The sequence below is a fragment of the Corvus cornix genome, chromosome 7 (assembly GCF_000738735.6).
Source record: "Corvus cornix cornix isolate S_Up_H32 chromosome 7, ASM73873v5, whole genome shotgun sequence".
Classification (NCBI taxonomy): Eukaryota; Metazoa; Chordata; class Aves; order Passeriformes; family Corvidae; genus Corvus; species Corvus cornix.
Window position 1 is genome coordinate 6,950,694 of NC_046337.1, and position 25,146 is coordinate 6,975,839.

General features: G+C 39.9%; 1 protein-coding gene across 10 annotated transcripts in view; it reads left to right on the forward strand.

The window, feature by feature from the left end:
- NCKAP5 (NCK associated protein 5) overlaps positions 1 to 25,146 on the forward strand; it is a 379,062-nt gene that overhangs the window by 118,508 nt on the left and 235,408 nt on the right. The window lies entirely within an intron of this gene.

Consider the following 25,146-nt stretch of genomic DNA (forward strand, 5'->3'; position numbering starts at 1 on the left):
CTCAAATATCTCCTCATAATGTAGAGGTTCCTGATAGTGCCACAACAGTTTGAGGAATGCCAGGAGCAGTTTTATTCCGCTTTCATAGGATTATTACAGCTGTAAAAATGATATCTGAGTTGTGAATTGGCATGCAAGAGCTAAATGAAGCAGGTTGTTGGGGCTTTTTCCCAAATTTTGTTTCAGTCTGTTTGGACAGATTGATTAAAAGGAGCTTAAAAATATTATGGGCAGTTTTGCCATCATCCTTATTTATTTATCTATATTTATATAATCTATATCTAATTTATCAATCAATCAGTCAATCAATCAATCAATCTATTTGTTCTCTATCCATTCTTTGGAATTCAAAGATTGCCAATACCTTCCACATGAGCAGATTTCTAGTGAAAGAAGGACATTTTCACAGCTTTTACTTTCAAAACTGCACAAGGATTTAGGGAGAAAATGGGAGAAACATTTTTCAAATATTTTATGCCTCATGCAGTGTCTTATTTCTCCCTATGCTCCTGGTACTTCTTACAGAATCCTAAATTAACAGCCAACCCACCTGTGAACACATTAGCAGTGTCAGTGTAACACACAGATTATATATTCTGCTTATGTATTCCCGTGCTGATGAACCCAGTGATCCCATTGTTGGAGCCAGTCCATCTCAGAAGTGGGGGCATCTCAGGGGCCCCGAGTATTTTGAGCTTCAATGGTATTTGAGGATTCCCAGCAGCAGATTCAATAATTAAGTTCACGCTTCAAGGGCAATAATTCTGTGTCAAAATGTATCTATGACTAAATGATTCTGATGGCGATTTTCTTTTAATTATCATGGCCTGATCCAGAGCTCCACATTTAACCTGGCTCAGTCAGGTTCACTCCAGCAGATTTTGACTAATGCCATTTAAAAAATGGTATAATTACATTAATTAAAAGTTTGGATAAAAATATGAGAGAAGAAGGTTTACTAAACCAATCCATAAAATTTCATTCAACTTTTTGTATTCAAGTAATGTTATGTGCTTCATTCAAATTCATAGATTTATTTCAGCTCAGAACAAATTTAAGCCATAGGAATAGATACCTTCTTACTTTTAATATTTTATGCAACTTCATTCCAGGTTTATCCTCCTCAAATAGCAGATCACATGGATAGCAGAGATGGGTTTGGTATTGCTAAGGGTGGTTTTGGTTTTGCTAATTTGTCTTATTGAAGACTCCCAGTTTTGTTCATAGATGAGAAAAATTAGACCAAGAACTGACCATCATTCCTAATCCACGAGGTTTTTTGTCCCTGAGGCAGTAATAATTTTTAATTGGAATAATGTGACATGAAACTCCCAAGTGAGAATCAAACCAAGACATATCTCTCCCCTTGTACCTTCTAGAGATATCAACTGAGGAATTAGTTGTTTTGAATCCTCTTTAATGGAGCATTCAAGATTACATTATCTTCTATTTTTAATTTATGCCACTGCTATTAAATTGCTTTACTAATATTAAGCATTAATGAGTTTTAGATACTTTTTCTTGCATTCACTATATCACTTTTTCTTACAATTCAATTAAAATCCATTTCAAATGAAGCAAAGGTGACAACAAGAAAATAATTGAAAGTTTGACTAAGATTTTCTAGAAACAAGGAAGCAAGCACTGCATCCTGTTGAGGTCTATTAACATTTCCTACCACAAGATGTTCTGTCTACTAATATAAAACATAATGAGATGATTTGTCAGTAGATATATGCTGAACTTCTTATTCCACTCTCAGTCCATTTTATTTGCATATAAAGTGGCACATTTCCACTCAACAATAACTAGTCCTGAAGGAATGATATTTAGGGGGAGAATATAATTAATCTATTCAGGTCATAAACATTTTCTTTAGGGCAATGGGCAACCATCTAAGACAACATCCATAATCATTTGTGGACATTACTAAAATACTTTAGAATGATCTGGCAAAGCTGAGAATGGGCAAAATATTGTCATTTTCTTCCAAGGACATCTTTATGTTTGTCTTATGCAGCTTTTTAAGGATTATATTAATGAAAAAATCCTTTCTGTTTTTTGTATTTGGCTTTGTGTTGATGCTGCATTGTGTTCCACAGAGTGCTTAAACATGATGTAGGAACTGTGTTTCCCATAATTTTATGTCAGAGCTCAAAAAGCGTACAGGAATTTTGCTATTTTTCAAATATTATGACCACCTTATATGGAAAGTAGTTATAAAGCTCCTCAGCAGCTGTAATTATGATAAAAGGTTTTCAGCACGTCTGCCAAATAAGAAGGCATTTTTCAAGTACATTTCCATGCTGCTTTAGCTTGGGTGGCTTGGCTCATGTTTTTATAAACTTTAACTATTTCAGAATTCTTTGAAAGTTACCTGGATGGAAGAGGAGGATGAGAGGAGGGAATTGGAGAATGTTTAAAGGAACACTCTGGTCTGCTGAGTATTGTATCCCTTGCAGCACCATGTAGGATTCTCCTGTCCTCTTCACTGAGTGTATTCACTGAAGGTGCAGGGAGGGTTCATGCTGGTACCAAATTATGTACAGAGGATCACAAATGGGTTAAAATGCAAAGGCTGTGTAAGAAAACATGGGGGAGCCTGTCCCAGCTACCTGAGTTCACATGTGCACTCCTTTTGACATAGTAATTTTAAAATAATGAAAGAAAAAAGGAAAGCAATGCTAAGCAGTCACAAAAGCCCATAGTCAAGAAAGCATTTGTTAAACCACTACATCATTGTGGCACAGGCTCATGACTGTCTACTCAGCTCCCTTAATGCCAATGCATGTTTTTCAGGCAGCCTTATGAAATAAATGTTTCACTTAAAGATATTTTTTGGAATTAATTTTATGTTTTTAGGTACAAAAGGGCCAACAGATAATGTTTAAGTCTAGAAAGGGCGTACACTGAGCCACTGCTGAAGCATTGGTATTAACCTGTGATGAACTGGCTTAGCCACACACAGATAAGTCACAGAAAAGTAACAGTCACACGAGTGAACCTGAAATAACTGGTAATTACTGACCACAGTACAATGCAAACCTTTCATATGTTGATTAACTGCAACTAATTTATGTGATTTTATCATCTCTATAATTGATTTTAGCTATTTTGTGGACGCAGCTAAAGAAAACAGCAGCCCATATTTACCAGGCAGGAACCACTCAGTTATTGCAGATGCAGCAAGAGATTCAATTTGGTCTTTAAAGTCCAGATTTGCTTTAATCTCAGCTTTAATTTGTTCCCAACAAATTCAAACTGTTCATAAAGCAGTGTCAAAGGACTGGCCACAGCAGATGATCAATTTGTCATGCTCTTATTATCACTGCACTTCAACTTGGAGGGAAGCAGACTTTGGTTGATAGACAGAGGAACCAAAAGGTACATATCTGTGTCACAAGGCAGATGGGTCGGTGTCAGCATGTGCATTTTCCTCTGTGTGAGAGAGGAAAACTGTACAGCCACCCAGCATGAATCACAGCATTTTCCTTGAGACTGGATTTTTGATAGTCAGACATCTAATTGGCCAAGCAGACGGCTGCTCAGACAAAAATGAGAAGGCTGTAGGGGCAGAGCTGCCTTTCTGAAGGCCACACATCTATTTGGGATTTAGGCCTTCTCTGAAAATGTGTTTCTAATTTTGTCATATCTGTGGGAAAGAAATTCTGAGCCTAGGCGGGATGGAGTGAAATATTTTACTTTATATATATATGTGTGTGTGTGTGTGTATATGGCTCATGAGGTTTAGTGGCTTTTGAAAATGTAATCACATTTATCCTGTGAGCTCTTCATGTTGTCTCACTCTTAGTTTTCTACCAAAACCTGTCCACCTGCGTGCTCAGTACCTCTCCCCAAGCAGGTGCGCGGTTCTGATAGGGCCGATCGCCGTCAGCGGAGGGACTCCCCCTGTCTCATCCTCTCTCTGCTCTGCCCTCTGTCATGGGTTTTTACCTTCCTGATGAGAAATCAAGCCCTCAGAGTGAGCACAGTGGGGTGGGTTGCAGGAAGCACATGGCAGAGCCGGCAAGGAGAAGGTAACGGGATTTTCCGTTGGCTCCATCTCTGCAAATTTCCACTGGGATAAAGAGAGTCGCAGCAGCAGTAAAATTCATTGCATCTGGACCAGCTCGGTGGAAGGCGGCTTTCTGTCTGTGGTGTGACAGGAGAGGCATGGCCTAGAGAAAATCAATGATGAAGCAATTGAGAGCAGTGAGCTGTTCCTACAAAGTGCAAACTTTTCAATCACCATCGTGGGCAGATAATAAGAATCTTTTCATTTACACTGCAGAAACTTGTTCAAGGCAGCAGCAGAGGTGTAATAATAGACTTTGCTTCTGGAACTGACAGCAGGGGATTGAGATAATCCTCAGGCAAATACTGGTCTCTGTGATTTCCCCCCTTATTTTATGAAAGGTCCTGTTTCTTTCCTTAAACCTGAGGTCTGTTTGAGCTTCCTGAAACCCTGAGCCTTCAGTGAAAGAGCTGCATGGAGTTCTGGTACCTCCTGCCTAGAGCTTAAACCTACCCCACAGCACTGGCAGTGACAGAGCTTATAGAAATGGGATTTTACAGGAAAAAGCCACCTTCTCTTTGCCAGCCACAGCTCCCTCGATGGCAGCAGAGCAGGCAGATCCAGTGCTGCATTCCTGTCCCCCCTATTCCTGTCCTGCTGGAAGGAGACAGCAGTGTACTATATATTGGTGACTTACAATGAACAGAAAATGTTAAATGCTTGGATAAAAGGTAAAATTCAGCAGTATTCAGTCTACCTTTTAAACATCATAAACCCTGAGAGAAATTGAATGATTGTTTAAGGGACTCAGGTATTTCCCAAAATCCTGCAGTAAAACTTGTCTTCTGCAAGACCAGTACTACTGAATTGAGAGGACCCTGAATTCTTCTGCTCTGTCCTCTCTTCATCACCATCTTTAATGTTTTTTATTCTGAAGAAATTGGAAGAGATCATCTGGCACATAATAATTTGGGAATGTAGGAAGATGGAAGACTGTCAGGTTATTCTGCCTGGAAGTCTGGGAACAGCTCAAGATTAAAAGCCTTCCAGGAGAGGTCAGCTGTGAAGGGTGTGCTCACTTATAACGGGGTTCTCTTGAGAAATTTAAAGTCCCTCCTGAGACTCTGATGATCTGCCTTCAGTCTTTCTTTCTGAATGCCTGCACTTTATTACCTCCTATGGAGCTCCCAGGGCTCCCAGTGAAATTTGTTCAAGTGTTTGCAATCACACCAACCCACACGCCCAGCCCCATGAAGTCATGCTCAAAAACTGCAGGATGTCAAATGTCGTTGGCATTCCTTCATTGCCTCTGGAGCCCAGGATCCTCCTGCTAGCCCTGACCCAAGCCCAGGCTTATTTATGACTTACAACTACAGCAACGTATGTGGGTTTTATTAAGCAAAAGCCCAGGGGACCAATTTTAAAATGAAGCAAAAAAATGCACAGGAGCCTAAATATCTGTCATTTCCGTAACATACCAGGCTCTCCAGCAAATCATAGTGCAATTGATACATTACACAGTTCGTGCTACAGACTAATCATGTCAAGGTGGCTGAAATGGGCTCTTCATTCATTTATAGACTTTTCTGTGATGCCAAGGATCTAATGCATTCACTTTAGCCATAATAAGGGTGAAATGCATAGCTATTTTAAATGGAAATCACTTTTATTTAATCAAAACATTTTTGGCAAAGTAAAAATTTTGAAGTGTTTATGGTCCAGATGAACTGCATGACTATTGCTACTGGCCTTGCTGTTTCAACCATTTTACTGACAGTGGAGTCAATGACCAAATTTTCCATCAAGCAAAACAGAAATTAGACACCTGAGTTATTTCTTATCAATTAAATTGTTACAATTATTTTAAACATAGGGGTTTATTGCATGTTAATGTTCAAGCTAATACCAACAGCCATCAGGAAGAAATAAGACATTCACAGTACTTGACTTTTGGCTAATGTGCCTCAGACTGCCACAAGACTTACACCTCTAACTACTGTAGCAATAAAATCTGCTTAAAACAAAGACGATGAGAAATAAATCCAAAATATATTTTGGATAAACTCCATGCTTAGAAATTCCTACAAAATACACCACGGTGATATAATCTGTTTCATTTACATGAAATAATGTAAAGGGAAAGTTGTTGACACTCAGTGTCAGGCATAAAATGCACTGAGGCTGCCAGCTGTGCACCTGCACCCACAGGGGACACCTGTGGATTGCACAGGCACTGAGGTATGTCACTCCAGCATTCTGCGGAATTTTTTTCCCCTTGTTACAAGGAAATTCTGTTGACATCTATAACTTTGTGAGTGTTCTCATTTGAGTCCCTGCTGTCATCACTTAGGGCCTTTTATTTGGGTGATTTAGCAGTAATTAGGCAAGGAAAACTTGTGCAGTAAGTTCCATAGGTTGGGACAGGGGGCCACCGACTTGGGAAAAAATTACCCTGAACTGGTTAACAAAAACCTGCCAAACAGCAGCAGCAGGTTCTTGGCAAGCAGAATGGAGTATGGAGAACCACAGGGATGCAATTTATCCATGGCTTGTCTTTACCCTCAAAAGTGGGGATAGTTAGCCCTCAATAGAACCACCATGCAGGTGAAGTTTGTTCAGTATTTTACCTGTTCTGGGCAGTCAGGCAACAGGAGGTGTGGTATGAAATCCTTCAATAAATTAATCTTCACTTGCATAATGCTTCCCTCCTCTTTCATATCTCATCCCCTTTGCAGCCTGCTTATTTCCATGTATGCAGAAGAGAAGAATTTATGACATGAGAGTGAAATGCAAAACCTTATCAAAGCTCATGCACTCAGTTGCTTTGGTACCTCAAACCACTAAATACCAAATAACACTGTGACACTGGCTTTTTTCCTTTTGGTTAGACCTTATTATTAGAAAGCATGTTCTGGTAAAAAGTTTCAGGTTTTTTGATGAAACAAGATTTATAAAGTAATTTAGGGACGTAAAGAACGATATAAATTCGAAGTGTTATTATTCATGAATAATCAACCGAATAATTAACGTAAAGAATGGCAGTCCTCTTACTTGTACTTTTGATGTTAAATGAAGGGAGACCAGTAATACATAATGAATGAAGATAAAGCCAAATGAATTTCTGAATTTTGTTTGTAGATGAGTACATACATCAAACAGCCATCTGCCCATAGAGAAAGGATTAGAGGTCTGCTACCACTTTCATTCAGAGCTGACAAAAGAAGGGAAATACAGTATTTCTCTTCTGTAGTCTCAGTACAAATCTGTTGTAGATATGAGTGTGATACTCAGTGTGACACAACATTAGAAGGCCATACAAAGTTAGAAACTGAGGATACAAAGTTCTATTTCGAGAGCCATAGTGAACCTCATGAACTTTCACAGGCCAGACTGAAATGTCTGTGATTCACTGATCAAAGTGGGTGTAATACTGACTCTGGAATTAAAAGTCAGCTTTTCTGGAGAGTTTTAGGAAAAGAGAAACAGAAGAGAAACAGAAGAGAAACAGAGGATAAAAAACGAAATGAAATGAAAGAGAATTAAATTAAATGAAAATACATCCATATGCTATAGATTTTGGCAGCTCACGTCCAAAATTATTTGGAAAGAAAGAAGCCTTGTGTTTACATTATCACTGAATCTTTTGGTACATCTCAGCAAAGACCATATGCTGTATCGCAGCTTAGGAAAGATTTTATAGGTCAAGCTGTTAAATACCAACTTAGTTCATAGGCTGCAATTTTGAACAGTTACCTCTGCATATGCAGAGTGTTTCAATCTCATGAAAAAGTAAAAGCCCTTGTTTCTGTCAGATCACATGAAGGAAAGCATTTCGTCTGTTATGCAATATTCCTTCTTCACCTCAGATAAATTCTTGGCCAGCAAGAACTGGTGTATTTGGGAAAGTATACGCTCAATGTTCATGCAACACCATGTACACTTGTTGTAAAACAAATGTGAGGAAAGGCTGTCCATGATGCAAAACACTGCAAATAGAATTTGGGAATTTTTTATTTTAACAAGCAGCACAAATCTGGTTTTCTTCATAACGTTTTCCTTGCATATTTTCACGTTATATATATGGATTTACATGCTAAATTGCAGCCTACTATGAATGTTGTACACTGTGTAGTGGGTAATACATGTCACCTGCAGCCTTCAGAACTGGAGAAGGATCCAGGTAATTTCCGAATCCAGCCAAACACAATCAGCAAGTAAACAGCGATTTTATCTTCACCTCTAATAGCATTGCAGCAGCAGGGTTGACAGATCACTGGTTTCTGAGCTGCTGCTGAAGGAGCAGCCTGCACACTGTGTCTGAATGGGGAAGGTGTCTCACTTATTTTGGGAGTGCTATGATCTCAACCTCTCTATTCAGTGCAAGCTTGCATAGGGTTCATTCATTGAAAAATTGTGTGGTTTTGTTAAGATATAGAGGATGGCAAAAGTATAATTATTGTCTGAGTAAACAGATTCTAGACCTTTGTGATCTATCCAACATGGTTAACACAAGACAGATACTTAGAAGATGCCTATAAATTGAGAGTTCTCTTCTAGTATTTTCATATGAAGCACTAAATGTAGTGGCTGTGCTGCTTGCACTTGCATGCTTTGTTAGAAATAAAACGATGTATGAAGGTGTATTTTCTTCTAAAATCCCACAGTTACATAGACAATGCCTCCTAAATGTGTTTGTAGATGACCCCTATTTTAAATGTCAAGTAACTGTTTAATATATGTTAGGGAAAATAATTCTTCATGACTGTTATTATTATTGGCTGGCATTACATGGTGGTAAACACTGAGAACCCTATTCTTTTATTATCTGAAATAATGCCCAGTCCTGAGGCTGCTGATCCTCTCCCTATAACTGATTTGAGATCCTCTTCCCTAAATCTTAAGATACTGATCAGTACTGCTAGAACCTTCCTTTCATAACTAGTGGAAGATTAACTTTTTTCTTAAATTTAGTCATACTTCTGGCCTTTTTGTTTCAAGTGTTTATATATGTTTTCTTCACTTCTATGGGGAAAAATAATTTCTAAATAGCAACAGACTCATGAGAAACAAGCTTTGTATATTAAGAACTACTGTCTCTCAGCATGCACCTCTACGTCCTTTCGTGTGTGTGTATGCATATATATGTAATTTGTGAGTTGGGTTCCTTCATTGCTTTTGGCCAGCTGCAAATGTAAATGTCCAGTTATTTTATTTCCCATTTTGATTCTGAGACTTCTTCTGTTTGATAACAGGAGATTGCACAGAGAAATAGCATCTGACAGTGTGCAAATAAAACACCTGTCCCTCTGTCAGACAGGTTTACAGCCACATAAAAACACACAAAAGGAGTGAAAACAACTGCTCAAATGCAGAGCAGACATAAATCTTGTTTCAGTAAAGCTGAAAAGTATTAACTGACTCCTGGAGTAAGGGGGGAGGAGGGAGAACATAATGTTTTGAGGTGTCCGGTGCTGGAGTTGGGAGCACATCGTTCACTTTTACTTTCCAGTGATTAGACACAGTTATGGGAAAGGCACTCGGGTTTGGCATCTTTCCCTGTGCTTAACAGGCACTGAAGGTGACATCCAGGGGGATCCCAGCTGGGATTCCAAAGTGTCTAACCACTTACACTGGCACAGAGCAGGATGTTTATATTTTTAAGCTCTAAAGCTCTACACAAATAGGCCCAAGATTTAGCGAGGACACAATAATTGCTTTTCTTTCAACAGCAGGTGACGTATTTCCCACTGAGAAAAATATAAGCCTGCTGCTTTTAGTCATAACATGAGCAACAGGAGGAAAATAGATGAGAAGCTGGGAAATCTCACCAGTTGTGTCTTGGAGAAGATGTTTGCAGTCATGAGTGAGCCTCTAAGTGCACAAAATCAAAACGTTAATTGACAGGTCTATGCTTATTGTTCTTGAGCCACAAGTGCCATAATTATATCATTTAGTAATGAAAATTACCTGAAATTTTTCGATTTCAGAGAATGAAAGAAATTCTTTCTTGTTCCTTTTCCTTGCTGTGTGTAGCACACCTTGACTGAGCACGGAGCATTTTTGTGTGCCTTGGGTGGTGTGAGAAAAGGCAGCAGCTCCACAGGCTGGTCCAGGGAGAGAGTGGGCTCAGAAAGGGCTTTGATGCTGCTCTTCACGCTCAGCAATGCAGACACATGCTGCTCTATCATCTTAATTGATAGCAATAACACTACACCTCTCCTACTGAATATCTGATACTGATATCACACTGCATCCCTTTCCCTGCTGCTGTCTGCACAGACCCTAATCCTGGAGCTCATTCTCAAGCTCAGTCCTCCCTGTAGCCTTGTTAGATTGAGGTTTTCTGCTGACCTTGGGGTGGTCAAGGCATGAAGAGCAGCGTAGCTGGGCTCCACATCTGACTGCCTCTCTGGGAGCTAGTACATGGTGACATAAAGAATGATGTAAATTGGCAGTAGAAATGGTGAAATCCAGCCTAGAATTGTGCTCAGGTGTCACTGGAATTGCAGTGCTATCCACTAGAAAACTTTCCCAAGGCTTTGAGGGCATAAAAATAATAGTTATGAAACTAATTAGTGCTTCCATAAAGATTATAGGTTAGTAAATACTTCTGAGTTTGCAGTCATGTTCAAGAGTTTCCTCTTGATGGATATTAATAAGTGCCTCGTGTTTTTCAGATAAAGCAGTTAGAGCATATCAGTGCTATAATTTAAAAATTAGATGTGGAGGAAATCCTCAGATCTCCCAGGAGAATGGTACCCACATAATTCCAACTCCAAGCTACATTTATGATGTACTATATCTGCTAAGAATTGAATGCTGCCTTTTTTAAAACAAAGGTTTTCCTCACGTAGCACTAATCAGGACTAAATGAATAATTATTGATTTGTGGAAAGCAGAAAACTGCCATGATTGATAACTTAGTATTGGATTTGAAAGCAGAGCTCTAATCAGGAGCATTTTAGGAGACAAATAATCTAAAGTTCTTTTTCACCAAAATTTGAAAGATAAAACGATTCAATATGGCTTGAGACTTATTAGCTGACACATATTAGCACAGGCAATGCAATCTGCCAAAGCAGCAAAAAATCACTTGTGCCTGAGATGTCTCTGGAGCTGATTGCGTGACTCCCGTATGGAAAGGGCCTCTCCAGTTTTCAAGGCTGTAAGATTAAGTCACAGGATCTGAACTAAATAAACACTTTTTGAATGAGCTATTTTTGTACATATGTGTGTATGTGTAATGCACAACCACGCCAGGCAGCTTTTGAATGTCAGGTTAGGATGTAACCAGACTAAAGGACTGGAAGGGCTGAGGTTGTCTTGTTTTCACCCATGGTCCTGCCAGGGTGACTCAGAGAAAGGCACTTGTTCAGTGACTCAGTTTCCCCTGGTATGCAGATCAGTCCAATAATCTCTGTGAACTTCTTAACTTTTTTTGGCATTGCAGGAGAGCCTGAAAAGTTTTGCAGTCTGAAACAACAGACTCGTTTGCCTTGTCTTAATCCTCCTGTGCACCATATTTACTTTGTGGCTAGACAGATACTCTCATATTCATCATGTCCTTCTGGCCCCAGGCACCTGATGCATGAATCCAAAGTAATATAAGGGGGAATTCTGCTATCCACATAAGTGATTGGGTCTTTCAAATATGTACAGAGGAAATTTTTCTTCACCTTATTCAGTATGAATGCAAGGAAAGGAATTTATATGCTGGGCTTCCTTGCCCTCCCCCTCTCAGAAAAAGAAAAGCAAAGCAGTTGGATACACAGGAAGGAATGGGGAGACAGTTTTGAAAATTTACCAAAAAGCATTTCAGAAACCTCCAAGGAAGCAGAATGAGCACATTCCCATTAAAATCTCGTTAGGTGCCTATCTTTAGCTGTTTAAATGCTCCATCTAACACTGTGTTGTTTTGATTCCTTTGTGATTTGTGCTTTTCCTTCCAACAACTGGAGTGACACAGTGTAGTGGGTCACGACACACAGGCAAAAGTGTCTGGACTGAAAGACCCAGGCCATACTGAGCCCTGAGATTTGTTTGATTAAGTAAACACTGCAGGATTAGGCATTGTCCAAAATCCTACCCCAGGCATCCTCATCAAGAGAGGCTGCAGCAGGAGAACTGATTGGGATGCCAGGTCTAGGGCCTGAGTCACATCCCAGGTGCATGGAGACCTCTCCTGAGGCTCTGTCCCTTCACTGCTACCACAGAAACCTTTGGGTGGAACAATTTTGTTTTACAAGACTCAGTAATAAAGGGTACATGGGAAAAAGGGAGGTGAGACAAGAGGAATGGCTCTGCTCACCTGCAAACTTTAGAGTGGCTCCCTAAAAGTCTTTGATCATGAAATATTGAGGCACCTTCCTACTAAGAGTCTTTCCCCTGCTTTCATAGTGTGCCACTGTCTCCACATCCAAGCAAGGACTGTGTGACACTTGTTTGTAACAAAATTTCCACTGAGTCCTATGCAAATGGGGTAGTACTGTTGTGCAGTGAAGTGTTTGGTCTAAACTAAAAAAAGTTGGAAAGGAAAAGAGGAGGAAGGTTGTTATTAAAGTATTAAAATATTGTATTAAAATGTAAGGGCTTTTGCCCTTACAAGAGAGAAGTTGCAGAACTACTGGTGATATGCATTTATATAGAAGTAATTCAAAGGCTTTATACTGACTAGCTGGCTTTTCTTCTTAAAGCTTTTGTAGCTGATTTATGAAAAGTGTTATTTCTGTTACTCAAGCATATGAAAAGAAGCAAATTAACTCATTACATTATGTGGACAGTCAAAAGAAGAGTTAAATGGACCATACGACTTTCCCTTAAAACATTAATTTTCTTGTGTTGTCTTTAATTTCCTTCATAATAAAATGTTCACAATAGCCACTGGGTATTACTGTATGAAAGATAAATTAGATCGTTCCTATTAGATGTAAATCCTTTCCTAGACTTGTCATCAGGACACGATTATTGTAAATTTCTCTATACATGTGAAATGCCAATCCTTGAATACATTTCCTGTTGGAAAACAAGAGATTTTCAGTCTTTTCATTTAGATACTGTCAAGTTGATGGCTATGGAAATGTTTTTTAAATGAATGATTAAGGACTGTATCTAAAGTTTGGAAATTGGTTTTTCTCCCCTGAATAAGTTTAATTCTGCAGCATCAATGAGACCTGAAGATGTTCAGCACTTCTCACAGCAAAGCCACGCAACATGACATGAGCATGGCTCACTGGGGGCAGCAGCTCGGTTTTATGGCTCTCTTGATGTGTGTAACACCTGAAAACCACACTTACCTGGTGGGCCTCTCTTTATGTGAGGAGTGAGACATGAGAAATTCCTGCCATTGTGACTTCTGATGGGAGCTGGGCGTCTGGGGGACCTGCCCTGCCTGAGCTGTGGGGCAGGGCAGAGCCTTCAACACTAATCAACCCTTTCAAAAATAATGCCTGTGAAGGGCATGTTGGTGTAGATGATGTAGGTTTGAAAGGGAAAAAAGCACTTTCTGGGCTGGAACCTCTCTTAACTTTTCAAGTTTTTTGAAGTTGTTGTTTTGGAGTTTTTCCTTCTGTGATTTCATATAAGCTTGGTATTTCTGATCTAAGGCTTATGGAAATGAATCTAAATCATTAGCTTTTGTGAAGATCATACAATAAACTGCCTGTGAGTCACGCAGGGAGCACGTACACAGTTCAGATGCAGAATTTCAGCCCCTCTGTTGTACATCAATTATTGCTGCTAGTTTTGAATACTCAGAAACATGAGATGCTTAACAAATGCTAGATAATAGCAAGAGGCCAGTGCATTCCAGAGTGCTTATGTACAATAATTACTATCCCCAAATGACACTTCTTCAAACCAGTGTTTGAAATTCTTTTTGTCCCATTACTCTAAAAATCATCCATTAACCATAGGGAGGAAAACCTGATTACTTTCTGAATCTCATCTATGTTCATTTTGGACTGACATGGCCTCAGTTAATTCCCTCAAGGTGAGCATGATTCCAGCTGAAGCAGACCCGTAACACCCTTGCACACTGGAAACGAGATGTCACCTGCATGTGAAAAAAAATGCCTTTAGGTACAGGATTGATGCATGGTGGGTTTTTTAATTTGCCCTCTCTGTCTCGGAACAATGAGAGCCAAGGCTTCTGCAGGAAATTGTGTCTCTGCCTCTGGTTCCCAAGACAGAGACACTGTCTAAGCATCACAATGGTGGCAGTAGAGCAGCGGGTACGCTAACAGGACACATCACTTGTTGCCATAGATTTTCCAGTTGATGATGATAAAGATCTTTAAAATGTAATTCAGTTAAATATCACAAAGAACTTTTCCAGTAAGCTGCAGTTAACGACAAAATTATATTACCAGAAATATAAAGATTTATGCTTATATTTCTACTGTTAATTCCTATTAAGTTCCCTGTGGATTGAAAGATTCATGTGTAAGAAGCATGGACAGCTAAGTACATCACTTTGTATATCACACATAAAATTAAAGGCATTTTTAGAGTTACATTTTTGAATGCTAACTGGCAAGATGGTGTATAAAACAAAAAGCTGTCATGTAATCTGAATTGTCTCTATATATCCTGCATAGAAGCCAACAATGAATATTTATCTAAGCAAATATTTTCCAGCCTTTCATGCTACAGTTTGTGTTTGTTTCAGTCTGATTTGAATAAACAGAATGCTTTGCAAGAACTGCAACTAATATCTTTAGGCACATAACATTTGAGATGGATCTGCAATTCAGGGCAGCAATATTCAACTGCAGAAAAATTATTAATATTAACCAGGAACTAAATTAAAGCTCTGATTTCACTGCTACTACATTGTACCTGTGAATTGTGTAATGCTGAATGAAATTAAAGGTTCACTTTAATTTTTATGAAAAGGAAATAGATTCTTGTTAAATTGAGCAGCATCATTATGGTTGTTTAGCAGCTGTCATACATGGCATACTGGAGTCACAAATGTTCGGGAGACAAAGCATTAATAGTGTGTCAGATTGCTTATAAAAGCACAAGATAATAATGATTATTAATACAACTGTAGTATACAGGATTTGAAGAGGGAGTTTTTCTTTGCAACATAAGTAAAGAGGAAGAACTACCAATTCCTATTTTATGAAAGGCTTTGTATTAGGCTCAGTTACCCCTATGCATTAAACTCAAAGACTGGCATCCATATTCACCCCGGGAAATGCACCCCGACAGCGCTCTTGGTACCACTGGGCATCTCCCATTTAGCCCATGAGTTTTTTAACCTTCCCAAGGCAAATTTCCACTGTCCCAGACTGGTACCAATGGCTGTGAGTTTTTATAGCGTTGGTGGGGATGACAGGGTTGGAGTTGCAGCCCAACAAGAAATTGTCCTTGCAGTGCTTTTGTGCTTTCTGTTCCACCCAGATTTTACTGGGAATTAGTGTCTGTAACTAAAGGCACTGCTTTGGCTTAAGTATTTAACAGGCCTACACAACATAAGTGAATGCCTGTATGCTGTTTGCTGACACAAATATTCCAGTTCTTATTTCCTTATTTCCTTTCTGGGACTTCACTGAACTCTCTGCTTATATCTTACCATTACAGTGAAACATTTTCCTTCCACTAAATCCACTTTCACAAAATCCCTGATACACTAAAAATTTATCTCCAGCCAGGATCACATGATGCTGTCTAGCCTACACACCACTTAGGAAATGCCAAACTTCTTATGATTAATCCCCTGACCCAGAAAGTCAGGTTCCATCGCGCTGCCTGCCTGTCCTGCGCAGGGGGGACTGTCAGCTCCTCATGAGAAACCTGCTTTGTGGAACAGTCCAGCTCCCTCCCATATGGAACGGAATAGTTACTTACAAGAAAATACATAGAATGTTACAGAATTTTTTTTTTTTTAATTTGCCTACCTTCAAATACCTACGAGCAGGGCCAGTCCTGTTGTATCCATGAAGGTTTTTATTTTCTTGGATATCTCATGGAAATTAGTGAGTTGAAGAAAAATTGTGATTTGGGCAACAGTTTATAACTGATTCATACCTTAGACTCAGTTGTGTCCTACAATCAGTCAATACCCAAAGCTGAATCTGATGCAAGTCCTGGTAATGACAGTGACAATAAACGTGCTTCAGGCAGACCATGAGCTGACAGAGCTCCCTGTGAGCACAGCTCCTGCTTTGTTTGTAATAAAGTATGAAAATGCAGAGATATATTTGTGTGTTAGCTTCTGATTAATTTCTTTTTTCTCTGTGCACAGAGTGAAGAATTAACGGGATGTTTAGGAGCATATTTATTTGCATGTTCGGTCATTTTTCTGTGTGCTTGTGTTTATGTATCATGCAGATGAGATGGATGGATGTAAGCAGTCCCACTAAATTCAGCATACCAGGAAGGGGTGGAGTGCTGGAAGCAGCTTCTGAGATTTTCTGAGCAATGCTACATTATTAACTCGGAGACAATTTTTTCTTGACTATAGATATGCACAGGCGAGATGTTGCAAACAGAGACGGCGACATAGAGATTAATTCTCAAAATGTGCCATAAGCAGTTCCCTCCTCTGTGTGGAAATGTTTGTGGTTAGAGCAGAGCGTGGTGGCAGGTGGACAAAAGAGGGATGGTTGGAGAAAGCAAGAGAAATCTGTCTGGAAAAGGGGTCCCAGCCTGTGGTGCCATACATCACCTTCTCTCTGCTCATCTCCAGATTCCCTGCTTTCCATCCATAAAAACCCTCAAGGGTTGGTAATTTGGGTTTTTCTAAACCTCAGGTTACCCTTGTTCTTAGAGTGGTGGTTGGAAGCTGGAAATCTTCAGAACTTTTTCTCACCTTGTTTTGTCCACTGATGCTTGGACATATTTCAACATCATCAGATTGATGTGTCTATAGCACTGTGTTGGATTTTTAACCTCACATTCAGATATTTTATATATGTGAATGGAGCCTACAAGAAAGACAGAGAGGGACTTTTTACAAGACCATGGAGTGACAGGACAAGGGAGAGTAGATTCAAACTGAAAGAGATTAGGTTGAGGTTTGATATTAGGAGGCCCTGGCACAGGTTGCCCAGAGAAGCTGTGGCTGCCCCATCCCTGGAAGTGTTCAAGGCCAGGTTGGATGGAGCTCTGAGAAACCTGGTCCAGTGAAGGGTGTCTCTATCCACATCAGGGGTGTTAGAACTAAATGGTCTTCAAGGTGCTCTGCAAACCAGGCCATCCTATATAGTATATATTGCATAATTTTTGCTATTGACTTTTAATGATTGAATGAATGAGCATCTACTGTTTGTTTGTTTCTTAGGTTGTTTTTAAGTGTAAATAAAACCATATGAAGATGGGCTTGAATTACATGTATGCACATTGTTCCTCACCAGAGGCTGCCAGAATAAACATGAGGACGAGTGATAACAAAGCAACTGCAGAAAATGGTAGCAAAAACTTGAGGTCCTGAGATACTCATTGTTGGATAGATGACAGTGGTTATTCCAAGTGAGATAAAAAGTCTGATACATTCTGACTATGAAGCATCTTTATTTGTGAATCCCAAACGTCTGTAATAACCTTAGAATTCAATTTTCCCAACTCTGCAATAGACCCTGTGAATGTTTTTCCATCTTTGCTGTAACTCCTTGTCTTCTCTAGACAGTGGGAGTCACGTGCAAGTGCCATACGTCTATGTAAGTCAAATGCCTCCCACCAGCAGTTCTTCCATGTGTTGTGGTTGATTTATATTCATAAAAAACATTCAAAAAATTATTCAGAAATTTTAATTACTTGGTAATGTCAGAAATTGATTAATTAAATGCTCCAGTGTTTACTCTGCATTTTTTAAAGCTGCTAACATTTCTGGGCATTTTCTTACAGCATCAGAGTCTTTGCTGGGTGAAGTTTATTAATGTAAATTGGATTTGACATAAACAAGACTACAGCTAATTATTTCGTGTAAATATACACACTGCATAGCAGCAGACTCATAAAATCTGCACATCTTCCTACACTCTTTTTTTTTTTTTTTAAACTCTGGATATCTGTTTTAGCTAAATAGCAAATTCCTGTTGCCTTAAATAACACTGTCACCTTTTCATTTGTGGAATTGCTGGGCTATAAACATTTGTGTCTCTCTGACACCTCCTTAACTTACACATGGTCATCAATAACTTCCAGCAACCAGGAACTCTCACATGTACCACAATGCTAAAGCTCACTTTTTCCGTTAGTTTTATGTTTCACTGTACGGAGAGGTTTTATACTCACTGAGGAAAAGAACTTTCCATAAGCTGCAGTAATTGGGAGAGCAACCCCAAACCTGCTCAGGAGACAGCCAGGGTGCTCTGGTACAACCTGCTCGTCCATATTCATTCCTCTTCCTGGCCAAAAAGCAAATTTTTCCCACTTTCTGCTGAAATCTTTGGCTGGTCCAGTGGTCTTGATTTTTTTGGCATGTTAGAAGCTCAAAGAGTAATTGGTGTTTTCCTTCCTCTGGGACAAGTGCTGGTGAACGCAGCCCATGATCTGCACCATCACCTGCACCTGCTGCAGCTCCTGCTCCTGACTGCCACTGAGCGTCAGGCCCTACCCAGCCACTTGAACCTCGGGATAGGTGGGTATCCATGGATAGTCAGCCTTTATGGAGACTGTTTTGGATCCACATCCAAATTAAGGACAGCCACGTGTCAGTGCTGTAGGGATGTATTGCTCAATGAAGCTGTTGATGGGTGTTAAGAGCTCCACAGCTTAAGAGGATGACTAATAAATGCAAACTGTCCTGCTACGATATCATCCTTTTCTATTTCAAGATGACTCTAATGACTCAGGTAATGTTTTGCATTTGCTTTTACTGATTTATATTTTCAGGGGAAAAAAGTCAGCTAAAACCAGCATGGATTTTCCTGATGGACAAAATGTCCAGTTTCTTTTTCTTCTACAGCCAAATGGAATAATTTGCTCAATATTTAGCAGAAATGACAAGATTTCCATGCTATTTTCATAGGGAAAAAAATTGCAACAATCCAAAACAGCCAAGCACCTGGAAATCTGAATGGTGGTGGTGGTGGTTCCTACCAAATCTGTTCTGCACCTTCCAGCTCATGGTCTACTGGCCTAGTAAGCTGTCCTGGTTTGAGACAAATTTGGAGGAATGTCTGAAGTGAATGTATCCTCTAATAGAAGGCAGATTTCAACAGCCTCTCCCCCATCAGGTTCAGAAAGACATTCCTCAGAGGAAAGTGAAAAAAAAAAGTTATTTATTTTACAAGCAGAGTGCACACAGGCACAGAAAAAGAATAATGCTAAATAATAAAACCTCTTGCTGTGGAGAGAACATGGTAAAATTCAAAGTCCTTTGTAGGCATGGCAAAAGTTCTTTTCTCCGCTCTGCTGCAGCAGTGAGGGAATGAAGGGGAGTGTATATGTCCTTGAGATACAAACCACTCCGAAAAAATTCACCTGGCTTCTCTCCCTGCTCTCCTAAGAAACAGCTTAAAGACACGGGAAGGTACAAGATTCATGTCTGGCATAGGGCAGACGATAGGGAATACAGTATCCTACAGTCACCCCAGGACACAAGCCACGGAAGAGCTCTTGCAGAGTACTGGTCCCCACATTTCTCCTGCACATGCCTGCCTGAGACAGGAGATTTGCTCCTAGAAATTGTCTTACTGGAAGACAGCATAAAACTGCAGCATTCTCTCCCCATTCTCTTCCTTGTGGGGAAAGAACTCCAACATCAGTGTCACTGAGAAGCACTGTTATCCCAGAGACTGAACTTCTTTAGGGACAAACTGGCAAAAACCCAAATGCAGCAGGGCTCTGTGTGCCAGCTGCAGAGCTGGATAGCATTCCTCTGAGAACTATCCCTGCATCCCTGTCCTCAGAGAACACAGGGTGCAGAATCTGTCCATCAGTTAACGAGCTTGTGCTATTTCAGGCTTTATTAAACTCTGCTGCTGTCTGTGGATGGTGCCGGTTAATAGGGTGCAAAGCGGAAGCCAAGCAGCAGCAGGAGGAAAACCCAGCTGATTTTTTATGAAAACAACTGGCTTCAGATGAATTGGAAATCAGTTTTAATCACTGCAGTTGAGATGTAATATGAACTGTTCACTGAGGCTTAAGTGATTTTGAACAATTAAGAAATTTGCTCAACATATTTATTAAAATAATCATTACTGCTTTTTCCATAATGGTGTAATGTGCACGAGGGCTCTTGCCAGCCTTCTGCTCCACTGCAGAGGCTCTCAATGTACACTTTCATGCCAGTTATTAATAAACCCAACAATTAAAATAACATGCTGAAATCATGTAGGAAAATAATAAAACAGCAATAATGGCAGTTTCAAAAGATATTATTTTCTTAAGCCACACAGTCTAGCTTTCATTGCTATTTAGGACCAAAGGTGAGCAGTCTATCCAGGTCTGGTATTGAAAGGAGTGAAAAAATACTAATCCTAAAGGGTTTTTTTTTTTATATCTTGTTTCTTTTTAGTGTGCAACCGAAACCTCACTCAATTCTCATTGATATTGCTTTTGGACATGAGAAACATTCTCTAGACAAGACAATAAAATAAATATATCTATCTATAAATATATATGTATGTCCTCTTAGGCTGCTGGAAAAAAGTCTGTTTTCTATCCAAGGTTTATGCAGCAGGATAAAAACAAAAATAAATATTTTACAAAAGTTATAATATTCTCTGAAGTCACCCTCCCTAGATTTAAAGCTTTACCCTAGGGCACTCTTCCAAGATCCTTCAAAAATGACTTGTGTCTCCACACTCAGTGTAACAGCTTAGATGTCCCCCTTGTTGCTTTGCTAACATCATTTCCTAATTGCAACAGTCTGCTGTTTGGCTGCAGACAGCTTTGTTGTTGTTTGATTTCTAATAACCTTTCCCTGTGAAAATGTGACTTCCTGAACTGTAGCAGATGATTGTGGGCTCTCTGTGGAGCTCCCTGTCTGCAGGGCTGGATGGCTCCAGACACTCAGAGGAACTTGTCTGTGCACTTATCCCGTTGTTCATTTGGTTTTTCTCTGCTCCCCAGTGACCAATGTCTTCCTCTGTGGAGCACAGGAGCCTGAATCTGTGCTGGTGCTTTCCTCCCTGGTTCCTAACACAAATATTAGGGGAATCAAGGGGTAGTGTTGTGGAAGAGTGGGCTGGGGCTGTCTGCACAGAGTCTGTCCCAGCCAAACTGGGAGTGGAATTAGATGTGCTGGGGAGGGGAATGGGAAACTTTGTCTGGGCTGTACAGCGCTGAATATGTTTACGTCTCAGCCCTGCTTCAAAACTGGTCTGCAGGAACATGAGTGCCAGCCTAGTCTCTGTCCCAGTGTCCCTGTTTTCTGCACAGCCCAGGCATCCCAGCCACGCACGAGGCCCTGTGCTGGGACCTCGTTCAGGACAGGAGAGTGGTGGCAGGGGGACAGTGGCCGTGTTCCCGCGTGCCTGGCTGAGGTGTGTGGGTCTGGGCGAGCTGGGGTGTCCGTGCTGCAGGAAGGGCCAGTCCCAGCCCATGGCCCTGCTCCCCAGTCTGCAGCTCATGAGTAGCCCTATTGAATTAAGTACGTAATCAAGCGATTTGCTGGTATCCTTAATCCTTTTCACATCTCGCTAAGCTCATTAAACTCTCTTTGATACCAAGCTGTGCAAGTTCCTTAAGAGAGGCAGAGCCTACGTGCTATTTCTTTGGCTTGAATTTATCACCTCCAGCTTCCAGCGAGGGAGACTCCTGTGCTGGGAGCCTAAGGTTGCTCTAAGGGTTTGCTCTGTAACAATGGATGGGAAAATGTTCTGTGTGCTGGATAATTTTTGATACCATGCCCAGCACAACAACAGGGATATGCCAGAACAAATACCCACGTAACCAACCAAAATACCGAGCAGTGGATCCCGGGCCTCAGTGGAGGCATTTCATTTCCTTTCTCTTCCCTGTTTTTTCCTGACAGCCATCCAGCTAACAAAGAAAATAAAAATAAAACCCTAAAAAACTAGCAAAACAATTAAGCATTGCAAAATGAGATATTTAGTTCTGTCCACAAACCATATTTAGGTATATTTCTAGGTTTGAGCTTCAACTCAATTCAGCAACGATTTGGGTAGAGCAGTTCTCTAATGCTCTCTAAATTAGATGAGCTGGTATGTGACATTTGCATGCCATCTCCTCCTGCATGCCAGAGTACATGCAGCTGTTAGAAAGATTTGCTCCTGCATTTAAACATATTACAGAAGGGGTTTTTTCCTTAAAACAGTGCAGTTATATGCCATCACAGGAAGACAGATAGAGGAGTGAGTTTCTCATGGCTGCAAGGTAACTAATTCAGAAGAAAAGGGACAGGTTTCACTCATTATTCTGAAAAATACTTTAATTTTTTTTTTGTTTGTTTGTTTAAATAATGAACTTCTCAGTAATCCTGCAAGTTGTGAGGCATGGCTGGAGGTAGGAGTGGGACTCCAAGCAGAGCCAGCACAGTGCAGGCTGCTGAGGTCTAGTCCAGGTGTGGATAACAGCATGGATGGCAATTCTACAACCAGCACAGTCGCTATGTAACAGTATCAAATGTACATAAATACACTAATTTGGAGTCTACAACTTCAGATTAAAAATGCTGCATCATTTCAGAAATATTGACTTGGCCTTACACAGCTTTACCCCCTGCTGCTTTGCAGGTGCTCAGTGTCCATTGTTCTAGGGGGAACAGGAAGAATTGTGACCCCCTTTTGAAACCCTGGGGCTGCTATGCTTTTACAGCCTTTCTCCCCTTTGACTGGTCTGTCTCATTAGTATCTAATATTTGCACCATCATGTCTACCTAAATGATTTTTACCCTTACATCAGAAAACGATGCTCTTTCAGACTCCACAGATATCCATGCTACTCAGAGTCTGCAGGGCACAAGCATTCATATGACAGAGCTCCAAGGAAGCTACAGAATAGCTGTATTTCCCTTCCAGAGGTGATCTATTGGGCACTGTGAAGTGCTTTAATGAACTGTATACATTGTCTCATTGAACATAAAGTCAGAGAATCATTCAGGTTGGAAAAGACCTTTAAGGTCATTGGGTCCAACCGTAAACCACTGTGATTACTTTGGGGTTTCATTCACATTTTCTGCTGTCACTGAATGTGCCAAGTTATTCCAAACCACGAAGTTGTTCTAAATCTCAAGTGACTGTTTGCTATTTGCTTCACACTGACAAAATGATAACACTGGGTCCTGATCCAGGGATGGCAGAATTTGTCTTATTGGGAGAGTTGATAAGAGAAGAGAGCAGAAACCTGGGCTTGGGGACAGAGGCCTTGTCTGAAGCAGATGGCTTGCTGTGGACACAGCTGGCACATGAATGTGCCAGAAGAAAGGAGGTGCTGCTAACCATGATCAAATCATGGTTGATTTTTTTACATCACTTTTGGACACTGACAGATCACATACTCCTAGGTTGCAGGTTTTTAAAGAGAAACAGAATAATATTTCTGATTTGTCACAGGAAAACCTTAACATTAAGGCAGCAGTCATATAGGATAAGCACAGTGCTTTCTTTTTCCCCATTGTCCTTATTTCCAGAAAACATTTTTAAGAAAATTGCTTCAGAATGAGGTTTTTATATTATCATGGTAGAATTATGCAGAATAAAATTGCTGATCCTATCTTTGCCTGTAGGGCAAAGTGCACTGATGAATAAATCAGGAATATTGTTTAATATTACATTAAAAAGATGTAAAGGTATTAATACTAATTTATGCCAGATTTGTCGTAGTAAAAAATATAAAGTAAAATAGGCAACTTGTTTTAAAGAACTTGGTACTGCAACTAATCATCATTATATATTTGCACGGAATATATTTTCTGAATTCTAATATATGTGTATTGCAGAATGATTTTACTAGAATTAGCTTAGAAGAAGCTTCCTGCTTAATTGCCACTGAAGTTCATGGTGTTTCCCAGGATTTACATTATTTAATGTGTTCTGAAGGAAACAGCTACAAGATACTTCTATTTACAGCGGTTAGAATGAAATTTAAACTAGGAGTAACCACAGAGTTTAATGGAAAATTTTACAATACCCAAAGCTTTTCAAGCCATGCAGTTTGAACAGGATATAGCTGAGATGCTTTTGCAGAGGCTCCTTGGGAACAGAGTCGTACTCTTGCTTCCTGTCTGTGCCAGGGACCTTTCCTGGTGCCTTTGCAGGACCACTCTCCCTCCCTCCCTTCCTCTCTCTCTCTTTCCTCTAACAAGGAAATAATTACTGTGGTCAGAAACACAGAATCGCTTGGAACAATTCCAGTACTGAAAAATAAACGTGTGCATTTATACATAAATTATGATCCTTAAAATCAGCTAACATTTATCTTCACCTTGAGAAGAAATGATGATGTACTGTCCCTGTAGTGGCTGTCTCATATTCCTGGCCATGAAGATAAATAGCTCAGAAGAAACAACTACTTTGCAACAAAAATCCATATTTGTACACAAAAGAAAAAATAAGAGTAAAGAAACAACTTCTAATACAAACAGGAAACCCACAAAGTGGTTCTGTGATGAGTCCAAAGGTAAAACAGTGGAGCTATAAAAGTGGAGCTTTTGTCTCCAGAAAGTGAAGATGGATTCTTTTCCATGTAGTACTCCAACACTTGCTATTTCCTGAAGTATGAGGTTTGAGACATATTTTTGCTTTGGTGAGATATTTCAGGAAAGTTATATTATTACTGATAGGCTTTCAGAATAATAGTAATGTGACCGTGTTGGTACTGCTGTCAAACAAATATATCATATCACGTTATTTTGTGGGCTCATTCTGAAATATTTGATGTAAATAACACTGATGTTGCCTTCCTCCTGGAAATGAGGTGGTGTATTTCTATTACTGACAGATTTCTCTGCTGAGACTAAACATCATCTCTTTGCATTGGGTTTAAAGAATAGGCTTCAATAGGAAAAAAATCAGAATTGTTCATCTGGTCAAGATTATTTATCAGAAATTCTGTCTAGATACAAGTACAGGAGGTTCCATAGAGCTGATATTGCAAGTTATTGCATCTGCAAAAGTTGGACTGGAAAATAATGTAGGAGCTGAGTTATAGCTTCATTTTCAAATAGGGTACAGGCTATAGTATTTTTCATACTGTCCATGAAATAAATATTTGAG